The sequence below is a fragment of the Phyllostomus discolor genome, chromosome 6 (assembly GCF_004126475.2).
Source record: "Phyllostomus discolor isolate MPI-MPIP mPhyDis1 chromosome 6, mPhyDis1.pri.v3, whole genome shotgun sequence".
Taxonomy (NCBI): Eukaryota; Metazoa; Chordata; class Mammalia; order Chiroptera; family Phyllostomidae; genus Phyllostomus; species Phyllostomus discolor.
The window spans coordinates 160,461,267-160,474,957 of NC_040908.2; the positions used below are offsets into that span (position 1 = coordinate 160,461,267).

The following is a 13,691-nucleotide window of genomic DNA, read 5'->3' on the forward strand; positions in this document are numbered from 1 at the left end:
CCCTCTCTAAAAATAAATAAATAAAATAAAAAAAACCCAGACATATTTACTAGAACTTGAGGTACAGGAAATGTGTAGGTATTGGCAGCTAAAGTTTTTAAAAAATTATAGTTCACCTTCAGCATCACTTTGTATTGGTCTCAGGTGTACAGCATTGTGGCCAGACAATCATATGCTTCACAAAGTGTCCACCCTGATATTTCCAGCACTCACCTGCCACCATTCATAGTCATTGCAACATTATCAACTATATTACCTATGGATTGCTAAAGTTTTAAAAGCCACTGCTAATGAAGATAAATTAAGAAATCACAGCAGGGAAAAATGTATATTTTTGTAGATAGGAATTTCTGAGGATACGATTCCTTCTTTGGGGAAATATTTATTCATGCATTGAAACAGAATCATGGGAAGTGCTAGCTTAATAGAGACACTGCTTCATTGGTACCCAGAGAATGCCACAAAGAGCGGTTCCTGAGAGAAACAAGACTAATTAAGATAAAGTTTTGAAAGGAGAAAGGAGTGCTGCTTATCTTGCTTTACCCATTCTGGGTATCGGGATATTGACTTCATTGTTAGGAATTACCCGGTTACTGTCTTGAAGAAGGTCCTTTGACTTGGGACTTGGCAGAGGTACACTCTGAAATCAGAACTCTACAATTTGCTGTTTACCATTATGTAACATCATCCAAGGCTTTGATGTAGGTCTGCATCACTGTGGCCCATCTGGACCTCCCTCTGTGGTGCCATATTCTTTTTATCTCTTGCACCTGCACTTCGCTTCCCATTTCTTTTGTCAGGGTTTGTAGTTTTTGGTTAGTCACTTGCCTTTCAATTTTCACATGCCAACTGCTTAGCAGTTGATTTCTAAGGCACATTTGTAGAAATTCTGGCTTTGACTATGAATGCTATAGCTCTCTTTTTCTCTAAAATGAGTCTTTAAAAATATATATTTTTTATATCTATATCCTTGTGTTTTGGCTTCATTGTCATTGGTCTAAATAACATTGGCCAGCCATGGCAAGGGAGGAGCATTTTATTTTTTCAGGTTGATGGTTTTATTTTTTATTATTTTTAATTTTTAAAATTAATTTATTGTCGACACTATTACAGATGTTCTCATCTGCCCCACACTTTGCCTACCACCACCCATCCCCCACCCCCTTCCCTCTGGCCATCACCAGACTGTTGTCTGTGTCTATGGGTTATGCATGTATGTTCTTTGGCTAACCCCTTCACCTTCTTTCATCCAGCCTCCCCCTTCCCTCTGACAGCTGTCAGTCTATTTCATACCATGTGATTTCATTTACATGTGCAATCTAATGAACAAAATAAAATGATGAATAAAATAGAAACAGAAGCAGGGACACATGGTAGGAATATTTTAAAATCCCTTTGGCAGGAACTTCAGATGGGTCTCAATACCCAAAATGTGGATGCTTGATGCCTCGAGACAGTTTGTATAACAACATTCAGCTCTGTCCCTTCCCAGAGAGTAGTCCAGGAACACTATCACTTCACTAATTGATGCTCAGTATTCGTGGGCATCACCAACATCATAACACTCTCTGGTTAGTGGAGAGACTTCATTCAGAGCTGACTTTGTTCTAGTGGTTGCTCAGCTGTGACCATCACCCATACTCATCTAACCAAAGACAAGAAGCTAACCAGAGCAGGTTAAGGTTATTTACTTCTTATGAAAGAGTTTTACAATAGACATATTTAGTTTGCTCCAACCAATCAGGTTGGGGTGGGAGTGTTAGATCATAAGCTCTTTGCTTGTAAGGACTACATGTTAGCCTGTCTGAAGTTTCTGCCCCAGGACCTAGCTTGGAGTAAAGATTTCCATAAAAGTTTTAGTGATCCAGAAATAAATCAAGAGATGCAAGTTCACTATGTACAATTTTATTTAATTATTTTAACGTACTTGTTTAACTCTTTTGTTCCAGGTACTATTCTAAAAGCTTTATAATGCTTTATAAAAAGTCATTTATTCCTCACTGATAACTCCACAAAGTTGGTGTTATTATTCTCTTAGTGAGGAAACTAAGGCACAGACAAATTAAGAAGCTTTCTCAAAGTCACATAGCTAAGTAAAAGAGTTAGGGCTTGAAACTTATCCCTGTGACTCTTAACATCTACACAGGGATGTCCTGGGTATAGTGGTCCCTGTTCTTGGCATCAGTTTCTTTATCTCTAAAAGGATGGTTTTAAATACCTACCTTCTGAGTGTTTAATATGTGCTGAGCACATTCACACATTTTCTCATTTCATCATCACAATAACCTGCATTAGAAGGCTTTGTCTCATTTTGCACTGGGGGAAACTGAGGCTTGGAGAGGTTAAACAACATGCCCAAGTTCATACTACAATGTGGAAGAGCCTGGAGGATTTCCACCAGCTCTGCTTGACTCCCTCAACCACTGTACCTCACTGCTTCCTCTTGGAGATCTTTCCCAAAGCTAACTTTGTGTAAGTTAATTTACTCAGTCATCAAACAACTATTTGGTCTTAGACTCTGTACCAGGCACTGGCTGTCTGCTGAGGGACCACAGGATAAATTAGACCAGAAGCTTCCATTGAGGACAATATTATTTGCAAACATATCTCATCTCCCTCTGAAAAAATGAAATACAAAACAGATGCAGCCAACTGACTAGGAAGGGTCCAGGCCAGTGAGATGGGGCTCAGAGGAGGGAGTGTTTTCGTGGTGGCAGCTTAAGGAAAGCATCCTTGGGAAGGTGGCACTCACTGTGGTCCACTTTGGATACCCTCACTTGAGGCAATGCCTGCCAAGCATTTGTTCTTTTGTGTTCTTTTCAGGATGGAGAAGGATGATGAGGCATTTGGGAAAGAAGAGGAAGGACATGAGGCCTGCTCCTGAGGCCAAGATGGCAAAGACCTCCATGGCCACTGTGTCTTTGCCTCGGGCACTCATGTGGGCAGGGATGAAGGACACCTAGACCCAGAAGCAGACCAACATGCTAAGAGTGATATGCTTTGCGTCACTGAAGGTGTCAGGCAGCCGGCAGACAAGGAAGGCCACCAGCAAGCAGACCAGACTAAGCAAATCCAGGTAACCCAGCATAGCATAGAACAGCTCCAAGAAGCCCTCATCATATTTTACAGTGGCTGTGGACCCAGGCTCTGTAGTGTTCACAGGTCGTGGGGGCTGTCTGGTCACCCAGACCCTATACAAGGTTGCTTGGACCAGGGAACAGATGATGGAGATGGTGCTAGGGAGAAATGGCCCCACAAATTTCCTAATCTGGGCATGTGGTGTGGTAGCATGGAAGTCTGCCACTGCCACAATGGTCTTAGCAAACACAGTGGACACACAGGTTGTGAAAGGGACCCCAAAAGCTGCCTGGTGCACAGCATAGGTGAGAGGCCCGTGGTGGTCAATGATTATGAAGGGGCAGAGGAAACAGAAGGCCAAGGAGCACAGCAGAAGGTAGCTGAGCTGGCAATTATTGGCTCAGATAATGAGGGTGTGGTAGTGCTGAATGAAGATGCCTAAGATGGCCAGGGTGAGGAGGAAGAGCAGGGGTGTGCACACACCCAACACTGTGCAGAGGGGCTCATGGTAAGACAAGAAGTCAAGGGCTTTGGGGATGCACTGACTCTTCTCCATATTGGGCCACTGAGCCTCAGGGCATGTCTCACAAGCAGCACTATATGAAGGGAGAAAAGAAACTGCGTCAGAGAACAGAGTAAGGAAGCTTCTGGAAACTTTCCTATGGTCAAGTAGTTATGACTTGTGATGGCTTTTAGAGCAAGTTCGGTGTATTTCAGTCCTGTTATTATGGGCCTTCCAGATTGCCTGATGTCCTTGGATTCAGGGCCAAAGTCACAGATGGCAGAGATCCTGACAGCAGCCTCTTATCATGCATCAGACTGTAGTGAAATAACACTCACCCAGTAACCTATGCAAACTCTAACTCCTGTCTAGGCTTCATCTCATTGAATTGGACAGCTATTGTGGTAATGTCATAACGTGTAGTCACAGCTAATTTATTTATGCATTTATTCATTCATCAGCCTATTTAATTTAAGGGATGTTTATGGGGTGCTTACTAGGTACACAGACTCTCTTTTGTTATAGAGCCAACCTTTTCTAAATCAGTCCTTTTGACAGAACTTATCAGAACTTTACTTTCTATAGTGATTTTAAAGATTTTATTTATTTATTTTTAGACAGGGGGGGAAGAGAGAGAGAAAGAGAAAGAGAGAAACATAGATGTGAGAGAGAAACATCGATCCGTTGCCTCTTGTACACTCCCTGACTGGGGACCTATCCTGCAACCCAGGCATGAGTCCTGACCGGGAATTGAACCTGTGACCTTTAGCTTTGTGCGATGATGCCTGACCATCTGAGTCATGGCAGTCAGGGCTCTACAATGATTTTAAGGGCAAGCTTTGTGAGCAGAGTTCTGGATCAGTTATATATTTTCTTTTTTGTTTTGTTTTGTTTTGTTTTTTAATTTTATTTTAATCATTGTTCAAGTACAGTTTTCTCCTTTTTACTACCAATCCAGCCCCCCTCCCACCCCTCCCCACTTCCCTCCCATTACCACCCTCCCCTTAGTTTTTGACCATGTGTCCTTTAAGTTTGTTCCCGTGAACCCTTCCCAATGTCCCCTGAAATTCCCTCTACTCTCCCCTGTGGGCACTGTCAGGCTGTCCTCTATTTCAGTGTCTTTGGTTATATTTTGCTTGTTTCTTTGTTTTGTTGTTTAGGTTCCTGTTAAAGGTGATATCATGTGGTATTTGTCTTTCACTGCCTGGATTGTTTCACTTAGCATAATGCTTTCCAGCTCCATCCAAGCTGTTGCAAAGGTAAGAGCTCCTTCTTTCTTTCTGCTGCATAGAATTCCATTGTGTAAATGTACCATAGTTTTTTGAGGATCAGTTATATATTTTTGTTTAACCTTTTTCCTCAGTTCGTTTATAGCTCTATGTTCCTTGATACTGTGATTCCATGTGTTTCTAATCTCCAGGTCCAAGGATTTATTTGTTCTCATCTTCTCTTTAGATGGCTCCTCCTCAGCTGCATTCAGCAGTGCCTTCTCTTGAAATGGGCAAAAAAGTATCCTCAGAATCCCCACATTTTTCCCTGGCTGGCATAGCTCAGTGGATTGAGCATGGGCCTGTGAATCAGAGGGTCGCTGGTTCAATTCCCAGTCTAGGGCACATGCCTAGGTTGCAGGCCAGGTCCCTGGTGGGGGGCATGTGAGAGGCAACCACACACTGATGTTTCTATCCTTCTCTTTCTCCTTCCCTTCCCCTCTCTCTAAAAATAAAGAAAATCTTTAAAAAATCCCCACATTTCCCCCACCTTTCACCCACTGAAAGTTTTCAGTTTGAAAAGAGGCCTTGTCCAAACCTAGGCTTCAACAATTACCTGGATTCTGAATTCATTCTTTCTGATTCAATCTCTTTACTTTCCGGTGCAACCATCAGCTATTAATCTCCCCCAAACACATACTGGAATACATACTGCTTCTCTACATAAGTAATTCAGTAGCTCCACATTCCCTACAGAATAGAGTCCATGCTCCTTAGTCTGGCAAGTGAGGGCCTCTGTGATTGGCCACCTACTTCCTACATCTCCCATCACAGGCTACACTGAAGCCAGTCTCAGCTCCTTATTGCTTTCATGCCTTGAGCTTTACTAACTTACTCCTTGGCCTGGACTAGTCTTATCATGCTTTATTGGCTTTGAAACCACACTTGTTTAGGGCCTATACCACATGCTGCCTCCTCCAGTGAAGACTCCTTAAATACCCTTCATTAGAATTAATTATTTCTCTGTTCTCCCATGGCTGAGTGCCTGAGCTTTTATTAAAGTAATTGATTTTACTTTGTAGCCTTGTTTCTTCATTGTACAATGATCATTCTCCTTTAAGAGATCATGAGCTCTGTGGTCCAGGGGATGTGCCTTATTTGTTGTTTCCACTCTTGTACCCAGCACAGTGGCTGGGTATAGTAGGTGTCACTGATATCTGTTAAATGAATGACATCTTAGTAAAATACAGGTTCAGACATTTGAGGATTTTTTCACCAACGTTTACGAAATGCCTCCCATGTTTCAGACACTAAACTAGGCACGGGATTTGGACAAACTCTTTCAGCAACTCAGTTGATGAAAGATTGCGTTAGCCTTAAGCAGCTTTCATGCAGCATGCGGGAAGGGCACATTGACATCATCTTTTTGATTTCCTCTTCCCTGGATTTTTCTTTCCCCTTAAAGCAATCTTCCTTTGAAGTGAACGTCAGCTGAGCCCTCATCTGAAGCCTACCTCAGCTGCTGCCTGGCCACCCTCAGCTGCTGCCTAGTCAAGGGGCGCCTCTCTCTTTACCTGGCATTCTGGTGATTTCTCCACTTCTCAGGTAGGGTTGACTTACTGGTTCCCACAGGACATTTTCCACTGCAGATCAAAGAAGGGACCTGCACGTGGGAGGGGAGAGAGAGGTGTGAAGACTGCAGGGGAGCCTGAGTGAGGTCTGTTCAATCAGGTCTTAGGGGAATTAGCAGCATCATTCTCGCTTCCCAGCACCTTCCTTCCTTCTTCCTTTCTCTCCAAACCTTTTTTATTTTAAAATAAAACCCTCTTTATCTTTTTCCTTGCCTTCCTTCTTTTCTCTTTTGTTTTTCTCCCTTTCTTGCTCACATAGTTATCAACATGTTCCATGAATCAGGTGCTGTGCAGGGCTTTTGGGAAACAGAAATAGTATAAATAAGCTCTTACGATTTCACTATCTGGGGTGTGAGGGTGGCAAAAAATCTTGAGAAGAAGAAAGACATGAGCATCATTGATCCATAGACAAAGGGCTGGACCCTGGTTATTGATTGGAATTCTGGTTCTGCCATTTATGGGCTGGGTGACCTGGGGCTTAACCTCTCTCAGCCTCAGATTTCTCTCCAATAAAAAGGGGTAGTAATAATATCTAGTTGGAAGATTGTCTGAAGACTAAAGGAGATGATGCAAGTGAAGGCCCTATCACAGTGCCTGGGACATTGTGAGCCCACAGCAAGTGCTAGTGAGGTAGAATGATATTCTGAATAGTAGGGGAAGTTTGTCTCCCACTCTGGGCTCACCGAGTCTCTTTGTTGTTATTTCCCAGGACCCATTTTCCCAAACAGAACTGAGTCACCAACAATGAATCAGAAAAAATGACTGCAAACGGCCACTAAGCCACTGGCCTATGATTTCTCAACCCTTAGCCTGCTGACATTAGGCACTGAATAATCGTTGTGGAGGCTGTCCTGTGCATCATAGGAAGTTTAGCAGCAACCTTGGCCTCTGTCCACTGCTTGCCAGCAGCATCCCCCCAAGTTGTGGCAACCAAAAATGTCTCCAGACATTGCCAATATTCCTAGGAGGCAAAATCACTCTGAGTTGAGAATAGCTAAGACTTTAGAACATGTTTGCAGAATGAATTCTTTTTCTTTCTTTTTTTTTTCCAATACAGTGCATTTTTAGAGATGCCTCTTCTTATTTATTTGTTACTCTTAGAAAATCTCATTTTCAACTGAACTCAGACTTAGAGGTAGAAGTTCTCAGAGAGGACAGCCTACATCTCTTGGCAATCTGTTCCTGACATTTTTCTTTGACCTCCTTCATTCTCTTAGCCCAAAGTTTAGCATATTCTGCAGCCTCTTCCTTATTTTTCTTAGCTTGCTTTTTTTTTTCCAGAGCAATACACCAAGGTTTGTGTTTCAGGAAGTGTGGAGTAACAAGATGCTGAATCTTGGGTGCTTTGGTCCTATGTTTCATACCTTCTTTGTTTAGGGGCTTTCCCACAACATGTCGGCATATGCCATCTTCTTAGAGAAATTGAAAAGTTTGTAGATTCTGCTAGCTTTTTAGGGCCCCAGGCAGCAAGACACAATGGTATCAGTGAGACCAGGAATACTGTTCTCCCTAACACCACCCCCCCGTTTCTTTTTACAATGACCAGGTTGAGAACAGCGAGACTGGCATCCACAGTGGAACTGCAAACAGATTTGTGCTTTCTCCAGTCCTCCTGGGTCTATAACAGGGATGCCCCTTACTCATAACAGGCAGACACAGCCATGGGTAAAGACATCCTGCTTCATGGGGAAACCTTGTTTGTCATTCCCGCCACTGACTCGAACCACATAACCCTTCCATTCTTCACCCACAGCATCATCAATAACTTCTGTGGCCACACACTTCTCATAAAAGGTATGAAGTTTGCATTCATTGTCAACTTCAATGACTTTCTGGCAGCCAGTGGTTGGGGAAGAGATGTTCAGTTTCTTCCTGAAGCAGTGGACCACCTCTGAGGCACCATGAAAGAGAGTTATACTACATTTTATTTTATTTTTTAAGAGGATAAATTTTCTGGAAAGCTAAAAGAATTCTGTGGTCTGTGGAAGGAGAAGTGATTGAACCAGTACTGAGTGATGACCCCAACAGCCAGGGGCCGGCCCTGTGTCTGTGGAGCAACGATGCTCTTTCCTTCCTGGAACTCTACTCAGTCCCCTTGCTCATCAGCCACCTTGTTTCCTTCTCCAGAGTGGGGGAATTTGGACACTGAGGTGTGACAGTCATGGGAATGAAAAGACATGTCAGACTAAGATGAGACCAGAGGGAACCAGTTTGACATCCCTGAGGATGGAGAAAAAACATACTATGTCCATTGTAGTAATTTTCTTAGCCTCTAGACACTTGAAGAAAGGAGTGCTTAATCATACCTAGGTAAAGTGGAGAAAACTGCAGGAGGCATGGTATGATAACTGAGGTGCACTCACACCTAAATTAGAAGTCCCCTAGCTGGGGACCTCAGATGCTTAGGGGTCTAGGAAATGACTAAGGGGGGTTGCACAGCTCATTTTCTATTGTGTAACAAAGCTTGGCATCAGTTGTCTATTTTTTGACCTAAGACCGCAAGGCTAAGACAGTAGAAGCTCCAGATGGACATCCTAGCTATCTCAGGATAAACTCCAATTAGCAATTATTTATAATTTACTTTCTCATTTGCTTATTAATTACTTTGGTCTTTTCAAGCTCCTTTGTTTGGGGAGCCAGGGAGTGGTTTTGGAAGGTTTTTATTTGCTGAACCAGCTCAGAGTTGTGTAAACCAATAATCCACTCTGCTTTCCCTTTGTCCAACTACCCTAAATCAGTTCAACGTGACAAATACTGCTGGGAGCTTGGAGGCGGAAGGTGCTATGTGGGCTTGGCCCTTAGGGAGCTCTCAGCTTTAAGGGCCCTTCTGTCCAGATAATGGCTTTCTCGTTCATCAGCACCTCTTTTCCAGGAGTTGCTCTGAAGTCAAAGGCCCGACAGTTGCTGTCTCTTCTCTCTGGTCTAGGAGGATGCAGATGTTTTTAATGTCAAATGTTGCCAGCACCTCCCCATCTTTATTGAAGGAAACCTTCCTCTGGGCTCTGGTGGTGAAGTGAACCTTTTAGGTGTAATGGAGCACCTGAGACAGGGGCAAGGGGTGAAGGGAGCCGGTCAGGGGTACAACAGCTCCCAGGATTGTGTTAATCTGTGGTGGGTAGGGAAGTGGTTGTTTTCATCTATCCAGTCTTCCATACAAATTACTTAGCATTCTCTCTGGGCCAGACATGATTGCTAGCTTGGATGCAAAAGCCCAGTCCTGCCTTCAAAGGAACACCGCATTCAACTCAGTAGTGTGGCTGATAGAGAGTGTTTTTGATTGAAAGAAGCTATGGATGGAGGAGAGTGAGTGTTTCAATGTAACTCCAACTTGTTATAGCAGAGAGAACCTCAGATTATGTGACTATTGAAGTCCCACTATCACTCTTTTCTGGGAAGAGTTAAGTAGCAGAAAAGGGAGGACAAACAGAGTGCCTTCAGGGGCCCACCAGGGACCTTGGGGTGGGTGCATCTGCATCTCTGAACACCTTTGGAGTAAGATGGAGTTGCCTTTGATTCTGTGATTAGGAAAATGGGTGTGGTCTTTTCAGAAACCTGGAACTCTTTAAGAAGACCTTTGAAGTTGTTTCTAATAGAGCTTCCGCTTGCTTTTCCAACCATTTTTGCTAATGTTTTTTTTCTGAATCTATCCCATGCTTTGAACCAACTGTATCACTTCCCCACTCCTGTTCCTGCCATAGCCTCCAATACCTGGCATGTATGAGTATTTTTTACTCGTTCAAACTTGAGTGTGAATACCCTGAGGACAAACACACATTTTTCACATTTCTGTATCCCTCATCACTCCAAGGTGCTTGAAAATTGCATACTAAGTATTTGTGACATAAACACACATTTGCTGAATGGGCCCCTGGAAGCCCAGTAAGACTATAGGAGGGAGTTTGAGCAAATTACTTGGCTGCGGGCAGGGCTAGGTCTAAAATCCTGAAAGATTCCTGGAATTCTTCAGCACTGAGAGGCAGTAGAGAGAGTGCCCCAGGGCCCAAACCCTGGAGCCAGGTTGCCTACTGTGGTTCCTGACTCTACCTTGAACAAGCTGAGTGACCTTGGATATGTTGCTCTACATCCCAATTTTCTCATCTGTGAAAATGACTCCTGGCTTGTATGTATCTTCTTTATGTATGTGTCTTCATAAATAAAGATGAATTGTGTTAATACATATAAAATGATTGAAACATTACTTGGCATAAACTAACACGTAAGAGGTGCATTGCTTTGATAGCTTTTAAGAAGTCTCACTACATAAATACTGATAAAATTACCTAAAACCCATCTTAAAGAAGCTGTGCCTTGTGTGAAGACATTCCTTTAATATTTGAAATTTTTTTTCTTGTGCTCTGACTTTGTTTCTATAACTTTGCTCAGATGCTGCAGTGGCATGCTACCAAATGTTTAACACCTGGCTCTCTGGAGAAAAAAGCCAGGATTTTTAGTGTTTGCTGATTCCTGTGGTTTACAAACAGTTTGTATAATTTCTGAAAATTTTATAATGGACTCTCATTGTCTGTAGAAACTCATTCTGTTTTCTGGATCTAGACCCTGATATTGTTAATAATAAGGGATTGTAGCCCAAGATCCTTTGGCTCTGTATTCAAGGGTAACTTTCATTAGACCACACTGCCTTTCTGCTAGTCTGAGGCTCACAGCAAGCTGGGATGGACAAGGACTGGGCAGGAGATTTTGGCTCCTCACCTGCCAAACCCTGGCATTCTGTGCCCTGGTGCAGGTAGGTGCCTCCCAGGAATGGCCCCTCACCTGGGGAGCAGGACATCAGTTTATGAAAGGTGTTCAGCAGGGCCTTGGTTGCCAGGTAGGCTTGGTAAGTGATGGTCAGATCAGGAAGTTTGAAAGCAGACAGGTGGACAGCTGTCACATTCTCAAGTTCTGTGTATTTCTGAGCCCCTTCTCTGGCACTCTGGTAGAAGCCCCTGTTCCAGGTCACCTGCATCCATATAGCACCTCCCACAGCTTCCTCACCAGGCTATTGCCTGGGTACGTGGTGGGTGCAGAGCCAACAGGAAGTCTGTGAAGCCAGGCATTAGTATGGCCAGGTTCAAGCTGCCATTCAGCAAGTCCAGGGCCTTGGGTCTCAGCAATGAGAGGCTAAAGAAGGGGGTGGAGAGGATCCATGTCCTCCTGATCACATTGTTCTCCTGAAGGATTTCAGCCAGGAGCCTGAAGTGATGGTGGTAACAGCACAGACGACCGCTGTGACAACAGGGCTATAGGCAAGGACACTGGTCACGATGTTGATGCTATCGCCCTGGCTGCTGATCTTCCTTGAGAAGCAGCCACCCGTGTGCCCCATCCCCAGCTGCAGCTGTCATTCCAGCCACTAAGGTGGTCATTGTCAGAACCCACCAGGCCCACCCAAGTTCAGTTAAAGTGAGTCAAGAGCTTGGCCAGGACACAGCTGCTGGGCACTGTGCGGATCAAGGACAGGAACTGGACACGGTCAGAGAACTGGGGGTGCTGAGATCTATGGCTAATCAGGGGAAGAAATGGGGCTGCAAATTCCTGCCTGAACATCCCACCACCCACCTTGGTCAGCGTCCCCCAGTGCTCTGGAACTTGGCCTCATTCCTCCTCTCTCTGTCTCTATTATTGAAAACACTTTTAACATACTGTATATAACCAATATCTACAACCTGATGAGTTTGTAGGTACATAGACACCTCTGAAACCATCACCATCATCTATGCTGTAAACATATCTGCCACATCCTAAAGTTTCCTCCCGGCCTCCTATTTATTTTATTGCCGTGTTTTTGCATGATAAAATCACTTAATATAAAAATCTACCCTCTTAGCTAGTTTTTAAGTACGCAATCCAGTATCATTAACCACAGCCACTAGGCTGTACAAGAGACTTAGTCATCTTGCATAGCTGAAACTTCCTGCCCTTTGACAATCCCTCCCTATTTCCCCTTCCCCCCAGTCCCTGGCAACCAACATTCAGCTCTGCTTCTATGAGTTTGTCTATTTTAGATTCATCATGTAGGTACTATGATGTAATATTTGTTCTACTGGGTCTGTTTTTTTATTTTCAATTATTATCTCCTGGGCTTTTGATATACGCAATGTTCAGGTCCTTCCAAATCCTGTGGGCTCAGGCCTGAGAAGCCATTAATTTTTTAAAAAAGATTTTATTCATTTATTTTTAGAGAGAGAGGAAAGGAGGGAGAATGGGAAGGAGAGAAACATGGATGTGAGAGAGAAACATCAATCAGTTGCCTCTTGTTCACGGCCTGACAGGGGAATGAGCCCACAACCCAGGCTTGTGCTCTGACTGGGAATTGAACTGGTGACCTTTTGCTTTGCAAATGATGTCCAACCCCCTTAGCCACACTGGTCAGGGTGAAACCAATTCATTTGCTTAAGAAGTTATGCAAAGTATGACATTGCATAATAAATAGAAAATTTTGTAAGAGGGCAGAATAATGTCAAACACATTAGCAAGCGGAGGGTGGAGGGGGGAGATAATGGTAGAGAGAAGGAGAAGGGTGTAAACAAAGAACATGTAAGAATGAGCCATGGACATGAACAACAGTGTGAGGATTGACTGTGGGAGCGGGGGGAGGTGTGGAGGAGGAGGGCATAGGGGGAAACATTGGGACAACTGTAATAGAAAAACAATAAAGAACATTTTAATAAAAAATTACTCTAGTGAAGAGGGGTGTGCTGTGTTCTGTCTTTGCTATCCAGAAACTCTCCAGCTGTCTGCATCCTCTGGGCCCCAGCAGGCTGACTTTGATGGACTGCAGCAAAGGGATGCCCTGCCCTCTGGTTTCTGGCAGGAGACCCGAGTGGGAGGAGAGTGATGTTGCGATACTTGTGCCCCCAGATTCCTCTCCACTCAACCATGGTCAACAGTGGCCGCCTGCCTCTGAAGGCCACAGCTCTGGTTAGAAAGTCCTCCTACTGCTTCCTCCCCCACAGATGGATGCAGCTTCTGACTCTGGCTGTCCTCCGTGTGTTTCACCCTTTGGGCTGCCTACTGTTTTGAAAAGAGCTCCTTTATCACACTCTAGTTGGAGTGTGCCATCTGTGTTTTGCCTTTTCAAGGGCAAAAAGGACAGGACTTAGCTGTCTAACACAAGGTTCCTGGAGTCAAGAGTTCCACTATTACAGATACTTTTGAATTGGACATAAAGCAAAAATTGTTTATTTGCTATTTATTTATGTATTTTAATATATTTTATTGATTATGCTATTACAGTTGTCCCATTTCTCCCTTTAATCCCCTCTACCCTGC

The 13,691-nt window shown here is 43.8% G+C and overlaps 1 pseudogene; it reads right to left on the minus strand.

The window, feature by feature from the left end:
• Positions 1 to 7,479: 7,479 nt before the first annotated feature.
• On the minus strand, positions 7,480 to 11,385 carry LOC114499097 (annotated as a pseudogene).
• Positions 11,386 to 13,691: the final 2,306 nt, after the last annotated feature.